Source organism: Octopus sinensis, linkage group LG6 (assembly GCF_006345805.1).
Source record: "Octopus sinensis linkage group LG6, ASM634580v1, whole genome shotgun sequence".
NCBI lineage: Eukaryota > Metazoa > Mollusca > Cephalopoda > Octopoda > Octopodidae > Octopus > Octopus sinensis.
In genome coordinates, this window is record NC_043002.1 from 12,391,510 (window position 1) to 12,411,491 (window position 19,982).

At 37.7% G+C, this 19,982-nt stretch overlaps 1 long non-coding RNA gene across 1 annotated transcript; it reads left to right on the top strand.

Annotated features, from left to right (window-relative positions):
* Nucleotides 1–4,291: 4,291 nt before the first annotated feature.
* LOC118763822 lies at nucleotides 4,292–15,476 on the top strand. The gene is made up of 3 exons (XR_004999572.1): nucleotides 4,292–4,303; nucleotides 6,239–6,243; nucleotides 15,422–15,476. It is a non-coding gene; the product is annotated as an uncharacterized LOC118763822 (long non-coding RNA).
* The last annotated feature ends 4,506 nt before the right edge of the window (nucleotides 15,477–19,982 follow it).

Consider the following 19,982-nt stretch of genomic DNA (forward strand, 5'->3'; position numbering starts at 1 on the left):
CTTGAACAGCACAACAGTGTATTCTTCATGGGAGACTTTAACCTCCCCAATGTGGAATGGCCTGGGGGCAGATGCTCCAGGGATGACACACCATCAGCCACACAGTTGTGTCCCAGTCATCCATCTCACAAATACCTCTTTCATGGAGCAAATAGTTCTGCAACCAACAAGGCAGATAATATACTGGATCTCTGCTTTACAAACATATGGATATTATCCATAATGTTAATGTGATGCCGACAATGATCTCGGATCACAACATAATAGAGCTGTCTATGTATGGAACAAAAGCCCCCGCAGACACACAGCCTACGAAGCACCCACCATCTCTCCAACTTAAACTTTCATAAGCCAACTGGAAGTCGATTGAGAAAGAGATCCTCAAACAGGATTGGCCTGAATGTCTCTCCACACCGGACATAAACATGAAACACACACACTTCATGTCCATAATACAGCCATATGTGACAAATATGTCCAATGTGCAGGCCAGCACACACAAGAATAAAAACAGGATCCCTAGAGAAAGGAGGATTCTTATGAACGACGGACAAGGATTGCAAACCGCCTGAGCAAGCACACCAAAAGTGGTGAGAAGTCTCGGCTCGAAAGAATGCTAATGGAAACTGAGAAAAGTCTACACATCAGCCATGAAAGGAGAGAGCCGATAAAGAAGCTTGGGTAATAGAAAATATAAAATCAAACCCTAAAGCTTTCTTTAAGTTTGCCAAAGAGACAGCCACAGTGCACCAGAGAATAGGACCTCTCTTCCAAAAAGATGGCTCTCTCACAGGAAATCCCACGAGGATAAGTGAATACTGAACGAACAGTTCCAAAGTGTGTTCACTACACCTCTAGGACACGGCAAGTAACAACCCAGAAGAATTCTTTGCCACTTTACCAGCGGCCAAAGAGACAAAAATTGAGTACATCAACATCGAAGAAGATGATATCACACTAGCCATTGATGAGATTGACACAAACTCAGCTGCTGGACCTGATGGATTCCCAGCGATCCTTCTCAAATCGTGCAAACGAGCCCTTGCAAAACCGCTACAAGCTTCTTTTTCAGAGCTTTCTTGCAAGTGGTAAGCTCCCAGTCAAACTGAAAAGAGGGGGTAATATGCCCTATCCATAAGGGAGGTAGCAGAGCAGATGCTAAAAATTATAGGCCTATCTCTCTGACCTCACACATCAGCAAGTCATGGAACGAATAGTCCGTAGAAACTAATCATGTTCCTTGAAGAAAATGACTTACTGTCTGACACCCAGCATGGATTTCGACCAGGTAGAGGCTGCCTAACACAGCTCCTGCAGCACTATGACTGGGTGTTGAAACAGCTACTAAATGGCTCAAATGTGGATGTGATATATCTTGACTTTGCAAAGGCCTTTGATAAAGTCGACCATGGTATGATCTGTCATAAACTGCGTGGTCTCGGCATAGGCGGAAACTTGGAGAGTGGCTGCACAACTTCCTAAAAGACAGAAAACAGGCAGTTGTGAGCAATGGAGCCCCTCCAGGGAAACGCAAATACAAGCGGTGTCCCACAGGGCACTGTCTTGGGGCCACTGATGTTCATAGTGGCCCTTTCAGACATGCCTTCAGTTGCTACGATGACCACCCTTGCTAGCTATGCAGATGACACAAAGGTCTCCCACGCAATACAGAACCCTGAAAATATTGCGCATCTGCAACATGAGCTGACACAATATACAGGTGGGCTGAGGACAACAACATGCAGTTTAATGCAGGTAAGTTCCAGGCCCTGCGCTACTGGCACACAAAGGTAAATGACGTGAAGACTGGATACACTGGCCCAGGAAGAATTGCAATCCCTGAGTCAAAATCAGTGCGTGACCTGGGCATTGACATGAGCAATGATGCATCTTTCCAAATGCATATTGCTAATCTGGTGATAAAATGCAGACGGCTAGCTGGATGGATTCTCCGAACTTTCAGAACAAGAGAGAAGGAGACACTGATGGTCCTATGGAAAACATTTGTCCTCAGCCGCTTGGACTACTGCTCCCAACTTGGTCACCACACAATATAAAAAAACATCAGAACTCGAAGCAACTCAGAGAAGCTACACAAAGAAAATCGTCTCAATGCAAATGTCAGCTACTGGGAAAGACTGAAGGTATTAAACCTCTTCTCCCTGGAGCGGAGGCGGGAGAGATATGCAGTAATAAACAATCTGGAAAATCCTGGAGGTCTTATCCCAAACTTGGCATTCAAAGTTACTCCAACCGCAGAACGGGGCGCCGCTGCGTGGTGCCAAGGATTCCAATATCACCATCAAAATACAGGTCCAGATACTGCAACAGCTTGGTTTTCAGAGGACCACAGCTTTTCACAACATCCTCCCTAAATGCCTGAGAGACTTACATGGTGTGGATGTGGGTTCTTTAAAACTAAACTGGATCTCTTCTTGTTGGAAGTCCCAGATGAACCTACCTCACGACAGGAGACGCGGATGCGGGCAGCAGCATCGAACTCCCTTGTTGATCAAGTGCCACGTATCAGAGGTGGATTCACAAACTAGTGTGGCTCATTCAGCGGTGGTGCCCCAGCATGGCCGCGGCCTTCGGGCTAAAACATTTTTAAGGATTTAAGGATATATATATATGTATTATATGTTACATATATATATGTATATATATGTTATATATATATATATTATTTATATATATATATATATATATATATATATATATATATATATATATATATCTATATATATATATATATATATATATATATATATAATATACATATATTATATTAAAGATGTACAGCTATACATGCTACATATATATTGGTGGGTTAAGCCTTTTTTTACATCAATATTTTTTCCATTATATTTATAGATTATTTCATTATACTTTATATCCTATATATTAATCCATATAATCTTGCTTTCCTTCCTTCTTTCTTTCTTTTCTCTCTCTCTCTCTCTCTCTCTATCTTTCTCTTCGTCTCTTCTTTAAACATCACTTCGATTTCAGCTTCCTTTGTAAGCTATCAATGAATCATATAATATCCAGTTTATCTGATTGAAGATTGTTTTGTATATATGTACGTAGATATATATGTGTGTATGTATCTCTCTCTCTCTCTCTCTCTATATATATATATATATATATATATATATATATGAATATATGTATTCATGTCTGTCTACATATTTGTATGTGTACATATATCCATGTGAGTGTGTGTGTGCGTGCGCGAGTTTATATGTATATGTGAATCTGACGTTTGAGCACGTTTTTATTGTTTTTTTCTGTTTTGTATCTATCATTTTTAATTTTTCATATTTTATTAGCATTATACATATATAAATATGTGTGTGTATACATATAAATGCGTATACATATTTATATATGCACACACATAATATATATATATATGTATTGTATATGTATTATATATATATACATATATATATATATAACATATATATTCATATGTGTATACATATACACATATGGATATATATGTTATATATATATGTATATATATATATACGTATATGTACATATATATACATATATATATAACATATATATACATATGTATATACATACATACAGACATATATATATATGCATACACAAAATATAAATATATATATATGCTTATATGCCTATATGCTTGTATGTATATATGTATATATATATATATATATATATATGTGTGTGTGTGTATGTGTGCATGTAAATATTATGTATGTGTGTGAGTATGTTTGTATGTTTGTAATTTACTATATCTTTGTGCCTCGATAGCAATATCCTAGAATCTTCCTGCAGGAAATATCAGCCAACAAACAACAAAATTAACACAGGCTTTTTGTCTTGCATTTATTCACTATTTTTATTGTTGTTGTTGTTGTTGTATACTTATTGTTCTTTTTGTTCTTTTTCCTTGTGTTGTTTTTCTTTTTGTTTCCTATATATTCTCTGATTATTTTATGCATGTATGTATCCATATATATGTTTGTGTGTATGTTAGCATTTACTTATTTTTACGCATGTATGTGAGGTTGTTCGTATATTCTATGGTTTTATACATGTAAATATGTATGCGTCTTTATATATATATATATGTATGTGTGTTTGTGTGTGCGTGTGTACATTTAATCACTTATCTATATATGTATACATGTGTGAGTCTCGTCTGTGTTTACCGTTTGATATATATATTGATATATATTTATATATGTGTGTGTCTGTATGTATGTATGCGTGTGTCTAATATGCATACATATGTCTGTATTATATATATATATATATTTATGTTTGTGTATATGTTTATGTATATCTCTTTATATAATATATATATACATATATTTCATTTTCTTATTTTGTAGGCGTTTTTTATCTTAAGAAACAAGATGAAAACGATAGGGTGAAGAAGAAAAAAAAAAGAACATTTACCTCAGTAGGAGAAAAGATATTTACTTAAGACTTCAGAATAAAAAATAAAAAAAAACAAAGAACAAAAAATATATAGAAAAACAAAATTTGAAAATGACAAAGAAAAACTTCCAACGACCAAAATCAAAAATAACATAAAATATTGATGTATCCTTTATTTTATTTTTTAGTTGTCTTAGCTGAGGAATTTTTATTGATTATTTTGGTTTCTTTGATTCGTTCTTGAGGTGATATACGTTGCTCATATGCAGTGCTGTCCTTTTAAACCGGAGGCTAAAGAGCGAAAGCGCTCACGAAATCGCACAGCATTCACACCGTAAAGAGTACGACATATATAAGCATAACTATAAATTACAAAATTATATGTCAACGACAGACAAAAGCAGGCACAAATCATCTTAGACAAATAATTATATATAGATCATTTATTTATTGCCTGTGGTGGTTCCACACATACATACGTGCAAAAAGATCGTATACATAATCCTTACAAACAAAACTTTTCAGACTGTACATATACAATAATACAAAGGAGTTGGGGTATGTAACAGAGCATGAAAATATCAAAATTTTAAATACCAAACAAAAATACTAGCAGATAGATAGATGTCTCAATGTGGAAGTTGTGGGGCATGATGTCTCCTGATTCAAAGTGGGTTCTCTTCTATCTACGATGTTGAAGTCTTTATTTCGTTGTCAAAATATATATTCGTGGCTTCTTTTTTATAAATATTTTCATGGACATTGCTCTGATGAACTTTCTTGTCTGCCAGCCTGTGTCAGTACCTTCTGATGAACTTTCTTGTCTGCCACCCTGTGTCAGTACCTTCTGATGAACTTTCTTGTCTGCCAGCCTGTGTCAGTACCTTCTGATGAACTTTCTTGTCTGCCAGCCTGTGTCAGTACCTTCTGATGAACTTTCTTGTCTGCCACCCTGTGTCAGTACCTTCTGATGAACTTTCTTGTCTGCCACCCTGTGTCAGTACCTTCTGATGAACTTTCTTGTCTGCCACCCTGTGTCAGTACCTTCTGATGAACTTTCTTGTCTGCCAGCGTGTCAGTACCTTCTGATGAACTTTCTTGTCTGCCAGCCTGTGTCAGTACCTTCTGATGAACTTTCTTGTCTGCCACCCTGTGTCAGTACCTTCTGATGAACTTTCTTGTCTGCCACCCTGTGTCAGTACCTTCTGATGAACTTTCTTGTCTGCCAGCCTGTGTCAGTACCTTCTGATGAACTTTCTTGTCTGCCACCCTGTGTCAGTACCTTCTGATGAACTTTCTTGTCTGCCACCCTGTGTCAGTACCTTCTGATGAACTTTCTTGTCTGCCAGCCTGTGTCAGTACTCATCTCTTCTCAGATGCATAGAGTCCGTCTGTTGAGCTACATGTTAGTCACAAGTCCTTTTTATTCTCATAGCTTTTTTTTTCTCGAACGGCTGCCCTTGCAGTCATTGCCATTGCTTTCTTTTCCTCTGGAATATTAAATTCAGTCGTTTAAATCTTCTTTTAATCGACATCTCTTGAATTTGTAGTCTCTTTCTCGTTTTAACGATCTATCTTGCTCCAGTTACCTCAAATATCGTTTGGAATAAAACCGTTAATGTAAAAAAGCCTCCATCTCTAATTCGTACCACTTTCGCCACTTGCAGATATCTCGTATTCTATTTGCTAGAGGATTGTGAATTATTTGGAGAACACCTACCTCTCCTCTCATGCACCGCCTCAGGCCAACAGCTTGGTCAAATGATAAAGTCTTCCTTCTTGTACTGTTCTTTTTTCTGTGTAGAAATCGAAGAGGAGGTTTTTGCTCCCAAATTTGCAACATTTAAATTTTCTTTTTTGCTCCACAAATTTTAGGTTTCATACTTCGATAAAATATCCTTCAGGGGGAGGTTTATGATGCTAGAAAGGTCCTTAGTATTTGGATATATACTCTGATCCCAATGAAATGCTGTTGTAGATTCATTTTCCTTGCGGTCATAATATCTCTTTACGCATTTTTGCGATAGTCACGAACGGGGAAGACCCTTTGACATAATTTTGGTGCGGTATTTCTTCGTCCCATCTTATGACGTATCAACTGTGTGAAGATACACACACACAATAGTCTATATTTTTGCTGTATCTTCCGTTCTCGTTCTTCTCTTACTCTTGTATTCCCAGCACCATATCTTTCTCCGTTATTTTGGCTTCACAAGAAGGCGCGTGGCCTAGTGGTTAGCTTGCGCTCACGATTGCAAGGTTACGGTTTCAATTTCCGAACCGGGAGGTGCATTGTACTTACTATTTATTTTATGATAGTTCAAATGTCCTTCGATTTCTCTAATGAATAAACATTTCCCCATAGATCATAATTTCCACTAATCCAATAAAGTAGTGTCGAGATGATACAGAGCTGTTGGGATATATTCACAATTGATATATCCGTAGTATGTAAAAAAAGGTACTCTCACGAAAATGCTCAAACCTTATAATCTCAATGCTATTACCATTCCGTTAATACTTAACTTGAATGTTAATCCAGTTAAAGAAGTATCGCGTACTTACTGGCGCTCCGTCATTTCCGACAATGAGGGTCCCAGTTGATCTGATCAACGGAACATCCAGCTCGTGAAATTAATGTGCAAGAGGCTGAGCACGCGTTCTCTTAATGTAGTTCTCAGGGAGATTCACGTGACGTAGAATGGTACAAGGCTAGACCATTGAATTTACAGGTACAACCCATTTTTGCCAACTGAGTGGATGTGAAATATTGAGTCTTGGGAACATTTCAAAGGAGAACAATATCGATGTAAAAATTCAATAAGCCCGACTGAAACCTAACCGATCAGATCTAAGAAGGACCCGTTCCCTCTCCCCTATCTCTTTCTCTCTTTCTCCTTTCACTAACTATTTTGGGTGTCTAAAGGACCAAGGCCTTGACAGTTTCAAGATCAAATGGTCAAATTAACGAGGCCGTATCTTATTTAGATAAAATGATACAAATAACTTACCCACTCCTCAAGAAGCGCATTATACTGAACTAGCTTCTAAATTTGTTAAAACCAAAGCTGGAACTAATAGCATCCTTCGTCCTTTTATCCCTATATTTGGTAAATGAATGACATCTTATGAATATCAATGTTGCCAACTGCGACATTATTCTTCAAAGTCTTTTTTCGTCACAATCCGTTATATTCTGAAGTATTTACAAATACCTGTTCAGGTATTCTCGAAACTCACGTGTGTTTATTGTTACCAATGTTTTTCTTATTCTTTCGTATGTTTCATCATGCCAGTGTCAATGCAGCAGAAGACCGAACTTTTAACGTTCAACTTTTATTTTGTGTTTTGATTCTCGCTTCAATATTATTTCATCTTCTCAGAAGCCTAGTCTCCAGCCACACCGACAACTGAATCGTAAAATATAAACCACTCACACACACACACACACACACACACACACACAACACACACACACACACCACACACCACACACATACTCACACACACGCACACCACACAGATGTATATTTATATGTACTTATGCACCAGTGCAACGCATATTCATCCGTGTATATATATATATGCATGTATGTATATAAATACGTATATGGAGTTTGTATTCGCATTGACGCGTGTACAGATACGGCTGCACATATATGCATATTCACCTATATATATACATATATATATATATATACGTATACATATAAGTGGCTGTATTCGCTTGATGCGTGTACAGATATATCTGCACATATATGTATATTCACTTATACGTATATATGTGTGCTTGTGTATCTATATATGTATACATATTTATATATATATATATATAAGTTTCAGCTCAGAGCTGCGGCCATGACATACATACATACATACATACATACATACATACATACATACATACATACATACATACATACATACATACATACATACATACATACATACATACATGCATACATACATGCATACATACATACATGTATATATATATATGTATATATGCATATACACGATCATGCCTACCACCCAGGAGATATTGAACAAATATGTTTTGTGTATAAATATGCAATTATGCATCTCATCGTATTATATTGATGCCAGCATTGCACATCAAATTTTCTCTTATTTTCTTTTCTCTCCCTTATTCTTTCACTTCATTCCATTTCTCCGACTTAATATCCCATCTGTTAACACCCCTAAGGTCTCAACGCCCCTTACTCTTATCAATCTCTCGAATACTTTGCTTTAATATATGCATTTCTCTTCTCTTTCCTATCTCTACCTACATCCCAGCTCCTTTCAGCCAAGTCGTTACGCGCATTTATCCCATTTGCATTCTATACCCTCTCTTCTTCTCCTCTATTCTTCTTCGCTCTTCCTTTAGCTTGCTGCCTCCTCTCCTTTCCATTATCAATTATCACTCTCCTTTTTACTCGTAGTCTTATATATATATATATATATATATATATTTATATTTATATTTATATGCACTTTTTATATGTAATTTTCAAAATGCGCCTTTATACGATTTTATATGATTTTATATGTTGTTTAAAGGATGAATACCTGTGCGTTTGTTTGTGTACGTAATTCAATGTCACCCGTATACGTCAGCGCCAACGCTTGTAAACTTTAGCCATTGTGTATATGAGTGCATGCAAGTGTACATAATGGCTAAACTGCATATATATATAGGATAAGTATAAATACGTGTTTGTGTGTGCTTGCGTAAGGTTGCATACACATGGGTATTTGAGTGTCATTGTGTATATATGCATTATGTTATACGCTTGTATGCATGTACACAGAGAATAAGTACGTCCACGCTGAGTTTGCATATATAAAAATAAGCAAACGACATCGACTTTCTCTTTAGAAACATGATATAGCACTTGGTGATGCTTAAAGAGTAATATATATGTATCCGAGTGTGTATGTTTGTATGTATATTTGTGTTTGTATATAGTATAGCGTCTGTGCAAATACATTATACACACATTAAGACACACATACTCACACATCTGTATATATTATTGGGTAGAGATTGATACATAGATACATATATCTATATACGTATGTATGTTTATAGACACTCATTCGCACATATTATCTTTACTTTTATCTTTTACTTGTTTCAGTCATTGAACTCCGGCCATTCTGAAGGGTTTCAGTGAAATGAAATCGACCCCAGTAATTGTATTTTTAAGCCTCGTATTTATTCTCTCTGTGTCCATGGATATGGCAGGATTTCCTAGACGCTGAAATTGTTGCTATAGATGCGCCTCTTCCTTTTCTGTTTTTCTTTTCTCTTTGTTTTTTGTAAGCCAGCATCTGCGAGTGCGATAGTTCTACAAGGTCAACGTTTTCGGATGGGCTGGGTGAAAAGATTGGCGCAGTGCTTAGAGGTTACATACAACAAGAGTGATGAGTAAGAACTGACAAGGATAAGACGAATGTCAAACTAGATAAGATAAGAGCCCAGCCTGCCTTGAGGACCATAGGTCAAGCCAACCTATGCTTGTCTTGTTTATTTCATTTGTTACACAGGAGATATTTCCCTGGTGTCCATACATCATAAATTATATACAATCCCATTATTTTTCTCTCTAATAGAGTAATTTGAGACTTATAAAAAGAAAGGTTCATAATGCTCAGAATGTATAAAACAAGAGCTAACTAAAAGTCTGAGAACATACATGGACATTTTGGAGAAATTTATGAAAAGGCTTTGGACATGCGAACGGCTAACTGCCGCATAAAGGGCAGAGAGAGCGAGAGAAGACAGTACGTATGTGGGCAACATAGTGGAGTATGTCTGTGAATGAGTTATACCAAAATGTCTGAGAACTTCTAATGGATATAGACGAGGATGCACCATCTCACATACCAGGGTTCACTCCATTGCGGTTCATATCTAATCTTTGTAAGATATGAATAACTGCTGGGGATGGTCTTCATTGCGGAAATGAAAAAAAAAAAAGAAAAGAAAAAGACTGCTTTATGTATTGACGTAAATGTTTTACTTCCGCTGTCTTCAAACCAATACTCAGGTTTAAATCATCTTGTTTATAGAATTTTCACGTGTTGAGCGTTAACATAGTACAATGAACTCTACCAGAATTTAGTTCCTACAAGGAGCTAGGCTCTCTGCAATGTGGAATATTTAGGACAATGATTTTCAACCAATTTCTTACTTATAGAACCATTAAATACCCATTTTACGCTGGTTAACCTCAAAAGACATTTTATCTTTATAAACTTATATTAATAGGAACTGTATTAAAAATTCTTAAAATAATTTATTTATAGTAGAGTATGATCAATTTATTGTACGTGAACTTTAGTAATACAATCTTATATGGGCCCTCATGAGCCATGTGGACGCCGGTTGAGAACCGCTGTTGAGGACCAATATTTAATTTTTTATTGTGAACAGAATACAGGGATTAGCACCACATTGGTGTTTTTTTTTTATTACAGTAACGCCTGACTTTATTGTTTAATATTTAGTATCTTGGTCGTGAACGTAATATAGTGTACTATACAAATTTGCATCAGCTTCTTACTACTAGGTGAACTTATCCGTTGAATGTGCAGATTTTTTTCTTTTCTCTTGTTTTTGCTAAATGAAACCAACTACGATAACTCTACTAGACTAATGGTTAAGCAGTAACCCCGTCTACCATCAGGTCTCATATCAGCTACCAAATCTAGGTAAATATAAATGTGTGTGGGGTGTGTGTGTGTGTGGGTATATATACTCTTTTTTACTTGTTTCAGTCACTTGACTGCGGCCATACTAGAGCACCACTTTTAGTCAAACAAATCAACCCCGAGGACTTATTATTTGTAAGCTTAATAATTATTCAATTGGTCTCTTTTGCCGAAGCACTAAGTTACGGGGTCGTATACACACCAGCATCGGTTGTCAAGCGATGTGGGGTGGGACAAACATAAACACACATACATACATACATATACATACATACATACATACATACATACATACATACATACATACATACATACATATATATATACGACGGGCTTCATTTCCGTTTCCGTCTACCAAATATACTCAGGAGGCTTTGGTCAGCCCAAATCTATGGTAGAAGACACTTGCCCAAGGTGTTACGCAGTGGGACTGAACCAAGAACCATGTGGTTGGTAAGAAAGCTTCTTTCTACACAACCTATATATATATTCTCTTATTTGCTTCAGTAATTTGGATGAGGCCATGCTGGAGCACCACATTTAGTCGAACCAGTCAACCCTAGGGCTTGTTCTTTGTAAACCTAGTATCTATTTTATCATTCTCCTTTACCGAACCGCTAATTTATGGTGATGTAAACACACCTGCATCGGTTGTCAAGCAATTTTTCAAGTTGTCAAGCACATTTTCAGTTTCCGTCCACCAAATCCACTCACAAAGCTTTAGTCGGCCCGAGGGTATGGTAGAAGACACTTGCCCTAGGTGCCACGCAGTGGGACTGAACCCAGAACCATGTGGTTGCTAAGCAAGCCACTCACCACACATCCAGACTTGCGCCTATGTATACATACATGTATATATATATATATATATATATATGTGTGTGTGTGTGTGTGTGTATGTATATACTTACTTGGAAAATGATGCATGTAACGATATTGAGGAAGTAGAATCGATAACAATGTCAGCTTCACAAGCAACAACAGCAATAGCAACAACACTAATAACAGCAGCCGCCGCTGAAAACTAAACAACCGCAGCAAGCATAACAGCAACGACATTTACCTAAGAAGCACAGTATGAAATATGAGGTAAATACCGGACACACAAACATCAATAGCAGAATCAAGAGCAACGGCAAAAAGCCAGGAAAACAAGGGAATTTTTACGCTGGGTGGGAGCTGCACGACATGCTAGAAATAGCAACCAATTCCCTTTCAATTCAACAGTGATTTTTGTAGGAACATTGGAAGGATGTATTAGATAATGGAGTCCTAGATAGACTATAGCTGCAAGAAAAGAAAAAAAATGACAGTCAGATGATCACAGCTGGAGCGTCTTTGATCAAAGGTACATTGCTGGATCCAGTCTGATCTGGAGTTAAACAACCGAAATAATAAAACCAATAACATTACAAGACAACAATAATAATGTAAACTACAACAGCAGTAAAAACAAACAAAAACCCACAGCAGCAGTGAAAAAGCAAAAACAAAAAAAAAAATGAAAACTAGCTACTGCAGCAGCACCGGTAGAAGCAACAGCAGGAGTAGCAACAGCAGCCACAGCAGCAGCAGTCGGTGCAATTAAGAATGTTAAGTGCATTAATGTGGATTGTAGGTGAAGTAAAGTGGAAAGATAACAGTCAAAGACTGTCTCTATCTGATTGCTAACATCACACCTGAATGTTGTTGTATCATTTCTATTGTCAGTGACTAAAACTATTAGATCGGCAGCTACCAGGAACACGACCGACTATTATTTCATTGTTAGCTTCACGGTAGATTTACTAGAGCAGTATAGGGGTCGGTAGTGATGGTCGTGTGTGGTGGTGATACTAGAGAAAGTGATGGTGGTGGTGGTGCTGGTAATGGTGTGGCAATTGGGCAACAGTGGGGTTGTATTCTTGCTAACTGCTAATTAGTCACCAGGTATAATTTAGATAACAGAGTCGCTACGGTCGACAAGACAGACAATTGATATCTGCGCACAAGTGATACATTGTGGTGGTCCTCGACAAGGGACTTCATTTAGTTTCGTTTATTCCACCTGGGAAACTTGCAGATGGAGACATCGATAGCATATCAGTCTTACAAGTCTAACGGTCTAAGGTTCGTATCCAGCGCCGTCAGCTCTAATCTCTATTCATGGTCAAGACCAATAACTGTTGCTGCTGCATTCCACTTAACCAGATATTTGCAGGATACACACTTGTACATTCTTTATTGAAACGAAGAAGTATTCAGACTTATTAGAGAATTTATCGATGATTGACATGTATAACAGATTCAGTTGAATTTATGTCTCATCCACTTCGATCTCTTGTGATTGAGACAAATGATGTGGGATATCTGAATCAGTGGCCTTCAGTCGAGGCCATATTGTCTGTGTTTAATCATTTTGTATCGCGGCTGCTTAAAAATATTTATTCACATTTTGATTATGGAATACGAATATCATAAACACCAGTTTCTTTTCCTCAAGTAAACCACTCGTTTACATGCGGCTCATATTTTGGTATTCTATTTTATTCACAGATTTTAAAATTGATTATTTGCACAGAAATTATAAGCAGAATTGCAGTAAAACAGAACCGCAGTTACCAAATTGCAGTTGGTATGACGAATATTTTGACGCTAAATAATAAATATTTAAGGGAAGTTCACACTCTTCGTGTGTTTTTGAATAGTTGGTATATATATCTTCTGTGAAGGCGCATAGCTTAGTGCTTAGAGCTTACGACCGTGAGGTTGTGAGTTCGATTCTCGGACCGGGCTTCGTGTTGTGTTCTTGAACAAGACACTTTATTTCACGTTGCTCCGGTTACCTGAGCTGTAGAAATGAGTTGCGACATCACTGGTGCCAAGCTGTATCGGCCTTTGCCTTTCACTTGGATAACATCAGTGGTATGGAGAGAGGGCCGGTATGCATGGGCGACTGCTGGTCTTCCATAAACAACCTTGTCCGGACTTGTGCCTTGGAGGGTAACTTTCTAGGTGCAATCCCATGGTCATTCATGACCGAAGTTCAGAGTCTCCTCCTCCTCCTCCTGTATATATCTTCTATGCTGTAATTGCTTTAGTTTCAACACTGAAGCTCAGATCGAAACACTTCCCTGGCAAATACGCTTCCGAAATATATAAACTCATACCCATATATATTCAGTCAAGTGAGAAATAAGGTTTGAGGGACTAACTAGAGCGAATTTCCGGAGGTTGTAACAAGAAAACAACACACAGGGTTCGTTGTTTTTACAACCCTTAAATATCTGATTATCCCTGCATCCCAAGCTGATGAGGTGTAGCAGATGTAGGACATTTATTAACAGATACATTAGATTGTGAATGGCCCCACCCTCGCTTATACGAGGTGAAGTGAAAATATTATCCGCACTTCCGCCCTAACATATTTTTATTATTGTCACACTGCCTTCTGCGCATCCGTGCTTATAGTTGGTATTATCGTGGTCACGTGATCGAAGTTTGAACCAATCGCAGCAATTTTTTTCTTCTTGGCTTTCCAGTTTAAACATGGCCACTCCACTAGTAATGTTCGCAAAAGAAAAACAAAGAGCAGTGATCCGATTTCTCTGGTCGGAAGGTGTGTCAGGTGCTGAAATTCCCTGGAGGGTTTTAGCACAATATGGGGACAGTGGACTATCACATAGAAGTGTGTATGAGTAGACCGAGGTGTTTAAAACTGGCCGGACAAGCGGGACACACGAAGAGGGAGCAGGATGCCCGTCAACTTCCACCACTAACGAGAAGAAACAGCAGGGTCGAGAGATCCTTTCGGGGTCGATAAATTAAGTACCAGTTACGCACTGGGGTCGATGTAATCGACTTAATACCTATGTCTGTCCTTGTTTGTCCCCTCTATGTTTAGCCCCTTGTGGGTAATAAAGAAATAGGTAATGGTGAACCGGTTAACTATTACGATCCCTCGTAACACTGTGTGACAATAATTAAGATATGCTTTGGCGAAAGTGCGGATTATTTTTGACTTCCCCTCGTATAATGTACGTGATTGGCAGTTAGGATTAAGGGTTAGAATTGGGTGATTCTGCTGTCGTAAATAACAATTGAGAATCCCGCAACTTCTTGCTGACTAACCTTCGAAGTTGATTTGTTTATATTGATCAGAATGTTTGCGTTGTACATTAGTGCACGTCTACCATAAAAACCTTTGAATACACTGGTGGCTGGGGTTAGAAAGTTTGGGTATTTTCGTCCAGATAGAAGCAAAATACTTAAGTCTGGTAGACGCGCAATGTAAGAGCACACTTTTGATGCTGGTCTGAAGAAGTGCCAGTCTAACGTTTAAAAACGTAAATATTACGTACATTTTCGCTTGGAACTTTTGCGTCAACTGGAGTTGGAAAAAGTGTTGTTGCAGAAACAATTGTAAACAGTCATTTAAGATGTGTTAAAGTCTTTCTCTGCTTTCTTATTTGGATTATATATGTATAAATAAGGATAAGGTCGATATTTAAATACCAATCTTATCAGGTGGCCAGCATGGGAATAAAAACCTTCAAAGGTAATAATTATTTAAAATTATAATTTAGGGTATGTAAGAGATACCACCACACTGGGAATAGCAGTCAAAACTCGACTCTAAAACCACATAAACAAGGTGGAGAAAATAGTACTCGAATACCAGAGGTAGAGTGATATGCTTTGAACGGGGAATGGAAATGAGTAACAATTTGTGTGAGGTTTTTGCAGCTTTAGAGTGTATACATCTAAGAGTTCAGGAATGGAGTAGGGAAAATCCGGGCTGCATATGATCCATGGCCAGTGGAACTATAGAAGTGGTAAAATCCAGGCGAGGTGTATACTGCTGCTAACTCTTCATGCCAAAGATATCTTGATTAGATTAAAGGCTGCTTTGTCGCAAGGAGGTACACGTAGACGTAAAGAATGTGTGGTAGTGACTTCGAAGTTTCGATTCTGCCCTTCTCCACACACATATTCTTTTGTGCTTATGCAGGGCAAATGGGGCGGAAGTGGAATAAATAAAGTTACAACGAAAGTGCTGAGGTGTGCGAGAGAAATTAAGAAACTGAATAAGAAGCAGGAATGAGTGGACAAAGAACACGAAATGGAGAGAGACCGAGAGAGAAAGAGAGAGAGAGAGAGAAAAAAAGAGGGGGAGGAGAAGGGGAGTGAGAAAGACAGAGAGACGAAGAGATAATGTGGGCAGAGAGAATGCATGAATGAATAATAACAAGAAAAATGAGACTCAGCAAAACTACTAGAACAATGATAAACTCTACATATAATAATAATAATAATAATATAATAATAATAATAATAATAATAATAATAATAATAATAATGACAGTAATAATAATAATAATAATATAATACGAATAATGATGATAATGATAATAATAATAATACTAATAATAATAATAATAATAATAATAATGATAATAATAATAATAATAATAATAATAATAATAAATATAATAATAATAATAATAATAATAATAGTGCAGAAAGAAAACCATTGCTGCGTCCGTCTAGATATTGTGTTAATGCTTAATGCTGTTAGCCTCATTGATTTCATTAGAAGAGAACAGAGGAGAAGCCAGTGTCGCAGAGAACCACAAGTTCGATCTGTAATCCACACCGAATATTGTTGACGGCTGAATTGGCATGTAAAACGATATGACGACAACCATGTTGCATGCTAATGAAGGTGTTGATGGAGGAGGTGGTGTTGATGGTGGTATTGGTGGTGTTGGTGTTGGTGGTGGTAGTGGTGGTGGTGTTGTTGGTGGTGGTGTTGTTGGCGGTGGTGTTGGGAGTGATGCCTTGTCAGAGATGTTCTTACTCTATAATTAATAGCTCAACAAAAACAAAATTCTCCACGGATTATTGGCCTGTATTATATCCGATGTCACGGCTGTGTGTGTACGTGTGTGAGTGCGCGTGTACATGTGTGTGTGACTGTGTGTGTATTGGGCTGGGATGGGGAGAGAACTCACACCTTTCTTCATCAATGGCAACAATATTAAATATGAATTGAGAGAGAAAAAAATGTTCCTAACGAACAAAAACATGGATGCGTATGAAGGTTTGTGTCGGTTCTCGGTGTATGTTTTTCAGAATGTATGTGTGCGTGTTTGCGTGCTTGTATGCTTGTATGTGTGTGCGTGTGTGTTTGTGAGTGTGTGTGTGTGGCTGGGTGTAAATGTGTATGTGTATGTATGTATGTGTGTGTGTGAATGTGTGTGTGTATGTATGTATGTATGTGTGTGTGTGTGCGTGCGTGTTTTTGTGACTTGAAATACATGTGTGTATATTTGCGTACTAGTAATGCGTATGTATGTATTTGCGTGTTTCAGAGAGAGTCAGAGTGACAGAGAGGGAAAGACAGACAAAGGTAGAGAGAGAGAGAGAGAGATGGAGAGGACGGAGAGAGAGAGAGAGATGGAGAAGACGGAGAGAGAGATAGGGAGAGAGAAGGAGAGAGAGGGAGAGCGAAACAGACAGATTGAATGACGTAGCGTGCCACTGTATTTGTGTATGATGTTGTATGCTTGGATTTCTGATTGAATGTGTGTGCAATTTTTGTATGATGTTTTGTATGCATTTATGTATGTGTAAATGTGTACGTACTGTTTATGAACACGTGTGTGTATTTGTGTGTGAATATATCTGTATTTATCTGTAAGGAAGAGAGGCAGACCGTTAAAACTGGAGTGTAAAGTTGATATTGGTAAAAGCAATTCATTATACGGAAAGTGTGTATAACGGAGACAAGCATGTACGGATATCAATGCGGTGGGTGTTTGTTTGTGTGGAAGAGGTTTGAAGGGTGTGGCTGAAGGTTTATGATGTTGAAGACAACCAGCAGGTCTTGGATTCGAACCTACTTTATAACATTATTTGCGAATATATTTCGCGATAGCTTTGAGTCGAGTGACGCCAAACAAGCTTCGTGGAGGAAATTGGATCAATGACATCGGCGCAGAAGCCCTTGGGAAGGATTCTTCTGTAAGTTAAAGGACTAGTCTTGTCACACGCTGAGTCCTGCTGAGCCCACCTGGTAATCATGTTATTCCAATTAGGTTGTTCAGTTGAGCGAGTAGCAGACTGCTCATACGTCATTATCGACGGCAGCGACCATAGGCTGTGTAGTAAGTAGCTTGTTTACCAACCACATGGTTCCGGGTTCAGTCCCACTACGTGGCACCTTGGGCAAGTGTCTCCTACTATAGCCTCGGGCCGACCAAAGCCTTGTGAGTGGATTTCGTAGACGGAAACTGAAAGAAGCCCGTCGTATATATGTATATATATATATGTATGTGCGTGTATGTTTGTGTGTCTGTGTTTGTCCCCCTAGCATTGCTTGACAACCGATGCTGGTGTGTTTATGTCCCCGTCACTTAGCGGTTCGGCAAAAGAGACCGATAGAATAAGTACTGGGCTTACAAAGAATAAGTCCCGGGGTCGAGTTGCTCAATTAAAGGCGGTGCACCAGCATGGCCGCAGTCAAAATGACTGAAACAAGTAAAAAGAGAAAGAGATATATACGTGGTCTGATCAATCAGTATCTGGACTGTTGCCATAGTAACAAAGCTAAAGCACGCAGAGAACAGCCGCTCGGCACAGATTGACCTCAAACTCTGTTGTGCATGCACACTAACTTTTAACGTTCTAGCTCACTTTCGCCATTTGCAGCAGTCTTTGGAAGGAATGTGTGTAGCGTGTGATAATCATATTGTTAAATGGTTAAGAACATTAGAAATCTCTAGAGCATTAGTAGTCTCTATTTTCCCTACCCCACTAGCTTCAGTCTACTAACTTTAGCTAAAATACATTCAAATATGCCAAAATTAAATTCTTCATAATGGGAGTGGATTTATGGCTTTGACATTTGTACTACCCCTTCCTCTGTCTATTAATAGAAAAAATTATTGTTTGTCTCCATTCAACCAAATAAGAAACCACCTCCCCATTGAAATCTAATTAACAAAGTGAACTCAGTGATAAAAAATCTACAAATGGGGAATGACATTCTACTACCATGTTCTAAATGATGAAATTAACCTCTCTGTCTATATATCTACCCTCTTTGTAATGTTGGCAAATGAAATAAGTATAAAAATGTGCATTGTCTATTTAATTTTAAAAATTCTATATGTGGCTGAAGATTGCTCTACATTTTAAAACTGATGTAATACTTGCATTGTTTAATAAAATGAAGTAGCATGAAACGATTGTACTACACTACCTTGGATATCCTTGTTGCTTATTTTGATTATAATCACTCCATTTGATTTATATGGATAATACCATACCAAATTCTCGTGCCTTTAAATTAAGTACCATATTCATCTGAATCTAAATTTCATTTGACTATCTTTGTAAAAAAAAAATGGTTTGTTTTCATATTTCTCGATGCTTCTAAATCACGATCAAAATACACGACAAACTTTCTCTCTTGACAGTTAAACTGAGAGGTCGAATTTGAACGGATGCAATGGCATCATGATCGTTCGGGATAATTTAGATGTTTGATTCGTGTTCCGCATATGTATATATGTATGTATGTATGTATGTATGTATGTATAGCCTTGTGCCAAAATCAGATGTCAGTAATATTCGGGGCAAAGATGCAGACAGCTATATATATGTATATATGTATGTATGTATGTATGTTATGTATGTATGTATGTATGTATGTATGTATGTATGTATAGCCTTGTGCCAAAATCAGATGTCAGTAATATTCGGGGCAAAGATGCAGACAGCCATCTGCGGAACACGAATCAAACATCTAACTTATCCCAAACGATCTCGACCTCTCAGTCTAACTGTCAAGA